Source organism: Phoxinus phoxinus (genome assembly GCF_949152265.1).
Source record: "Phoxinus phoxinus genome assembly, chromosome: 25".
Taxonomy (NCBI): Eukaryota; Metazoa; Chordata; class Actinopteri; order Cypriniformes; family Leuciscidae; genus Phoxinus; species Phoxinus phoxinus.
Window position 1 is genome coordinate 25145884 of NC_136900.1, and position 7320 is coordinate 25153203.

Sequence of the window (7320 nt, forward strand, 5' to 3'; positions counted from 1 at the left end):
AAACCGTTTCAGTGCCATGCATACTGTACGAACGGCTCTACACACTGTTGCCTTTCCCACATGCTCTGCATCGCCCACATTGTAGAGAAAACTCCCCGTAGCAAAAAAGCGCAGAGCAATACAAAGAATTTGTTCGGCGCTAAGCGCTGACCCGCGGTTTGTCACGTTTGAGATGTGTGGTTTTAGTAGGTTTGTTAAATAAATTAACGACTCCCTAGAAAAACGATAGCGCTCCTGCAAATATTCGTTAGGATAAGAAAAGACATCGATACGTGGTCGTATCACCCTCTCACGGCGAAAAAACCCCCGTATAATCTGTGCCTCTACGTCCACAGGATCCTCATCAAAAGGGCACGCCATGCTCGGAAACCTCTCTGAAACAAACTAACCCTACAACATAACCTGCTCCGGAGCAGGTTATCCTCAGAGAGTCAGTTGCTATGGTTACTTACATAACCCGAAAGTTACCTCCGTTTTTGGAACCGAAAGCAGAGGTTATCCACTTACTTACTCTTAAACATACCAGGGTATGTCACATAACCTGCTTTCTGGAATACACCCCAGATCTTCTCAAACTGTAGCTGTATGTAAATGAGGAGGCGGGGCTTCACACTCACCCCTGTGGGTAATGTATGTTTACTAGAGCTGGCAAATCGAATAATCACGATTAATTGCATCTAATATAAAGAGCGTGTGTGTGTGTGTGTGTGTGTGTGTGTGTGTGTGTGTGTGTGGATATTATATATTTACCGATGCTTATGTTAAATGTGATTAATCACGATTATTTGATTTGGTTAAATCGAATAGTCACGATTAATCGCATCTAATATAAAGTGTGTGTGTGTGTGTGTGTGTGTGTGTGGATGTTATATATTTACTGATGCTTATGTTAGATGTGATTAATCACGATTATTTGATTCTGTCCAATCAAATAATCGCGATTAATAAAATTGAATATAAAGTATATATATGTGTGTATATATATATCGAGTTTTCAAGCTCCACAAGAACACACGATCCTAATGTGTCCTGATGTTTTAAACTCCCCGTTCTCAGATCTGACAGAGGAGGAGCGCGTGTGCAATAATGTACATAAACCTGAGCAGGAATATTTACTTGGCCTGGATAACTCATAAACACGGAGCCGGAGAGTGTATCTGTGCCAGCTTTAAGCACACTGTACACGCATCTTCCATCCTGAAAGCATCATTTATCGTCTGCACATTCCTCCCGCTCACACAGAACACATTTAACCGCAGGAGTTGTGATAAGGATGTACAAATCCTTCGCTTTTCAAGACAAATAGGTGGAGCTTCAGCCACACATCTCTGAAGCCCTGGAAAAGACGAGAGGGATTAGTTTAGTTCCTCCATTATACTGCTGTCACAGCGCGTTAGACGCGAACATCGGCTCTTTCATGTGTGGATTTACTGCTGCCCGCGGCTGCTAATAGATTATTGCCTTCGCTAATCCATTCCTCTCTTTAATAGCAGGAGGAGGAGTGCTGACGCTCCAGGAATCCAGACCGAGATCCAGACGGCCAGAAATCAGATCATCATGCATGTTAGAAAGGAAATGTGAAGGCGTTTGAGTGTATTTTGGGTGGTTGCTAGGGAGTTGCTATGCAGTTACTATGGTGTTCACTTGGGTGGTTGCTAGGGAGTTGCTATGCAGTTACTATGGTGTTCACTTGGGTTTTTTGGGTGGTTGCTAGGAAGTTGCTATGGTGTTCTAAGTGGCCACTTGGGTATTTTGGGTGGTTGCTAGGGAGTTGCTATGGTGTTAACTTGGGTATTTTGGTTGGTTGCTAGGGAGTAGCTATGCAGTTACTATGGTGTTCACCAGGTGGCATTTAGGGTATTTTGGTTGGTTGCTAGGGAGTTGCTATGCAGTTACTATTGTATTCTAAGTGGCCAGTAGGGATTTACCATGCAGTTGCTGAGCTATGATGTTCTAAGTGGCTACTAGGCTATTTTGGTTTGTTGCTAGGGAGTTTCTATGTAGTTACTATGGCGTCCTAGGTGGTCAGTAGGGTATTTAGTTTGTTGCTAGGGGGGTTGCTCTGCAGTAACTATGGTGCTCTAGGTGGAATCTGTGATATTTTGGGTGGTTGCTAGGAAGTTGTTATGCAGTTACTATGGTATTCTAGGTGGCCTCTGGTATATTTTGGGTGGTTGCTAGGGAGTTGCTATGCAGATACTATGGCGCTCTAGGTGGTCTCTGTGCTATTTTGGTTGGTTGCTAGGAAGTAGCTATGCAATTGCTGTGGTGTTCTAGATGGTCACTAGGGTATTTTGGTTGGTTGCTAGGGAGTTGCTATGCAGTTATTATGATGTTCTAGGAGGTGTTCACTAGGGTATTTTAGGTGTTTGCTAGGCGAGGTGCAATGCAGGTACTATGGTGTTCTAGATGGTCACTAGAATATTTTGAGAGCATCATAATAATGCAGTTATTATGATGTTCTAGGAGGTGTTCACCAGGGTATTTTAATGTGGTTGCTAGGGAGTTGCTATGCAGTTATTATGATGTTCTAGGAGGTGTTCACCAGGTATTTTATATTGTTGTCAGGGAGTTGCTATGCAGTTACTATGGTGTTCTAGTTTGCCAGTAGGGTATTTTAGTTGGTTGCTAGGGAGTTGCTATGATGTTGATATGGTGTTATAGGTGTTCACTAGGGCATTTTAGAAACTTGGTGTCTCATTTGCGGTTTAAAACGTGAGCCGAATAAATGTTTTTATACTCGCCTGCTAATGTCTCTCTGATATTGAACAGTAGAAAGTGTTGCTTCTGGGCGCAGGGCTCGTTCACTGACCACATGGCTCTTTTCATGGTCTAAGAGACCCAGCGGGGTCAGAGAGTGTGTGAAAGACACATTAGTGCCCCTTCTGCCCTCCTCATGCCAGCCGGGCCGGGGATTACCGGGCATTACGGCCGCTCGCACGCTAGCTTTCACTATTAACACTACCGCTACAAACCTTTTTACAAAGACATGTGGACATGTGCTGGAGAGTCTGTTATTTATATCAACATTTGAGAGGATTTTATTTTAGGATCGTCACTAGTTTTGTAGAACTGAAGAACTGGGTTATTTTCTTTCTTTTACACTTCTTCAAAACTGTCTTTTGAATGTCCAGGTGTTCACTTGAGCTTTCACACTTGCATACGTCGTTTGAACATTCAAATTTTCAAAACATTTTTCAATTTAGAATTTTTGTACTTTCAAATTTTCAAATGTTATGAAATTTAGAACTTTAGAACTTTTACATTTTCAAATGTTGTTTTGAAATGTAGAACTTTTGAACTTTCGAACATTTTAAAACACAGTTTTGATCTTTTAAACTTTCAAATGTTTTGAAATTTAGAACATTTGAACTTATAAACTTTCAAAATAAAATGTTTTTTTCTTACAGATTTTTTTCTTACACATGTGATTTTGATTTGAGATTATTATTATTTCTTACATTGTCTCTATAAATATGAGCTGATGACATCTGCATGCAATATGATGATAAAATAATTAGTAAAATGTTATTACGGTTTGACATTACCCAAATGTCATGTCAACTACCCATACAGTACATGTGCTGAGAACACAGACCTCTGAGTGAAAACATGAATAATGCCCTGCAGGTCGAGCTCCAGTGATCCACAGATGGAGAGTTTAATCCCCAGCCCGTGTGTGTGTGTGTGTGTGTGTGTGTGTGTGTGTGTGTGTGTGTGTGTGTGTGTGTGTGTTTTTCTATCACTGTGAACCTCAGGAAATAATACTCGTCTGTTTCAGTTGTTTTTCCCACCCTGGTTTCCTGAGCTCCAATAATGTGTGCGTGTGTGTGTGCGTGTGTGTGTGTGTGTGTGTGTGGTGCTGTCGTAATATTTTCCAGATGAGTTTTGCATCAAACTTCACGCTCTCGTCTTCACGAGCTCCGCATCAACACAGATTCTCTAGTTTGTTGTCCTCATCTTTCTGCTGTCCTCTCTCAGTCTCAGTAGATGTGAATATTAATAACATGTTCTCGCTGTTACATTCAATAATCCAGTGATTTATGAGCGCTATCTGGTGTTGTATGATGGCCGTGAGAGTGCGGGAGGTGAAGAGGCTGAGATGAAGTGGCATCGGGTTCATGTATTTGTCTTTAGACTGAGGAAATAGTGTTTCTTTGGGTTCTGATGCCAAAAACATCAATTCTCCGGGACGACATCTAAAAATATCTTCCTTGTATTGTCCAGTGTTACCAGTAAACTGCAGGATTGAGTCTCTGTGTGAAACTGAAGCGCTTTGCATTGAAATGGAAATGTTTCTGTTGCTTCATTGTGCATTAGATGAAAGATCTCAGATTAAGGAACAAATGATCTTCCCATGAAATACAGAAATATCAAGATGTGTGTTGGCCGGAGGAATCAGACCCAGCCCGTGTGATGCAGAGATTAATCTCATTAAGATAAACCCGTGACGGATATAAAACACCAGCGGAACTCTCTGGAAACGCTCAGCTAAGTCATTTAACAAAAACATTATGTTATTCTTGGTATAAGACGTTTGTGATTGCAATTACCAGTCAGGCAACATCATGTTAAACACACGACAGGTTGTGCTTTACGGGGATTTTACCACGGTTAAAAGCTGTTCTCAGAGATTTCCCTATGAAATTATTTAGGCATATGTAAGATTAATGTATTTGAATTGAACATTAAATTTCCATTCATTTGCATTACACACACTCTAAAATATGCTGGGTTGTTTTAACCCAATTTTGGGTAAAATATGGACAAACCCAGCCATTGGGTTACATTTTTAAATTGCATTTTTGATCCAACGTTTGGGTTTGTCCATATTTAACCCAAAATTGGGTTAAAACAACCCAGCATATTTTAGAGTGCAGTTTTAGCATAAACAAACTGAATATATGTATAGTATCCCCGGGAAACTGGTTTGTAGAGGTCATTATTTTAGTAATTCAGCTCAGAGCCACTAGAGGCACTAACACACACTCGCTTTAAAGTCAGCATGAAACAGAAGTTGAGCTCGTGTTTTCCTATCGTGTCGTATATCGAGAGAAGCGCTTCTAGAACAAGAACACATGTGGGCGGGGCTTCAGTGTGTCCGTGGGGAATTGATTGGATGGTTGTGGTTTGCTATTGGCTGATCTCATGTGAGTGACAGGTTATAGCCCCGCCCACATCATCAGAGAAGAGATGCTGCAAGAGGAACTTATTCTGATTCAAGATTATTAACATAATAATGATGATGTGCACCTATAAATCATTTATGATAAACACTGCAAAAGTAAGCGTTGTTTATTTTGATTTCATGGAGGCTTTAAGGTAGAAATGTGTATTTCAGAGACTGACGGTCCATCGGCACACATGCATCATTCAGACGTGCTTCACTCGTAACCGGGTTAATGGGGGAAACGCTTCATTAATAGTTCTGGTGTTTGTAGAGCGTCTCATTGAGACTTTAATGAACACAGATTACAGGAGGAACGAAACAGAACAGAAGAAGGTTCGGCCAGTTTGAAACTGCAGGAGCTTTTAGAATACACTCTAAAATAAAGGTTCCTAAAGGGGAAAGTTCGGAAGAACCTTTTATTATTATTATTTATATATTGTGATAATGTCATGCGAAAGCTTTCCAGTACTGTGCCTGCATCGCCTCCTTTGTCCACAAGAACAAAAAGCCTCTAAAATCCCCAGAATTTATTGCACATATTATCGTGCCAGCACTTCTGGGGTAATTGTGATTAGAGGCAATAACAGAAGAACCGTAACCTAGTTCTCCAGAGCGAAGACTCGTCAGAGCGGTTCCACAGGATCATAGTGAACATGATGTGCTCTGGGCAACACACATCACCCAACTGAGCAGGTGTGTGTGTGTGTGTGTGTGTGTGTGCTGTGTGCTGTGTGTGTGTGTGTGTGTGTGTGTGTGTGTGTGTGTGTGTGTGTGTGTGTGTGTTCTGTGTGTGTGTGTGTGTGTGTGTGTGTGTGTGTGTGTGTGTGTGTGTGTTCTGTGTGTGTGTGTGTGTGTGTGTGTGTGTGTGTGTGTGTGTGTGTGTGCTGTGTGTGTGTGTGTGTGTGTGTGTGTGTGTGTGTGTGTTCTGTGTGTGTGTGCTGTGTGTGTGCTTGTGTGTGTGTGTGTGTGTGTGTGTGTGTGTGTGTGTGTGTGTGTGTGTGTGTGTGTGTGTGTGTGTGTGTGTGTGTGTGTGTGTGTGCTGTGTGTGTGTGTGTGTGTGTGCTGTGTGTGTGTGCTGTGTGTGTGTGTGTGTGTGTGTGTGCTGTGTGTGTGTGTGTGTGTGTGTGTGTGTGTGTGTGTGTGCTGTGTGTGTGTGTGTGTGTGTGTGTGCTGTGTGTGTGTGTGTGTGTGTGTGTGTGTGTGTGTGCTGTGTGTGTGCTTGTGTGTGTGTGTGTGTGTGTGTGTGTGTGTGTGTGTGTGTGTGTGTGTGTGTGTGTGTGTGTGTGTGTGTGTGTGTGTGTGTGTTTGTGTGTGTTCTGGATGAACTCTGAAGGGTTTTTACGGTGGTCTATAAACTGACAAGCAATTTACGGTAATAATACTGTTATAACATCCTGAGACTCAGAGACTTTTTATTGAATTAGTTTAATTTTATGTCAGCTTTTATATCATAATTAACTTTTTAAGTCATAATTTTAACTTTTTTATGTCATAATTGACTTTTTAAGTCATAATTTTAACTTTATTATGTCATAATTTACTTTTTAAGTCATCATTTAAACTTTTTTTCATGGCATAATTGACTTTTTAAGTCATAATTTTAACTTTTTTCATGGCATAATTGACTTTATAAGTCATAATTTTAACTTTTTATGTCATAATTATACTTTTTAAGTCATAATTGTAACTTTTTTATATCATAATGGATTTTTTAAGTCATAATGTTAACTTTTTTATGTCATAATTGACTTTTTAAGTCATCATTTTAACTTTTTTATGTCATAATTGATTTTTTAAGTCATAGTTTTAACTTTTTATGTCATAGTTGATTTTTTAAGATATAATTGTAACTTTTTCTATGTCACAATTGACTTTTTAAGTCATAATTGTAACTTTTTTATGTCATAATTTACTTAAGTCATAATTGTAACTTTTTTATGTCATGATACATTTTAAAGGTATAATTCACTTTTTATGTCATAATTGACTTTTTAAGCATCGCATTATAATCCGTGTGTGTGACATCCACTTAGACTCACTCTCTCTCTGCGTGAGAGACACACATTGCTCTCACAGCGTCTTCTTCACACACACTTTGTGAACGGCTGCAGATAGTGACGTGGTAAAGGCCTCGAGCCAGAACGAAGCTT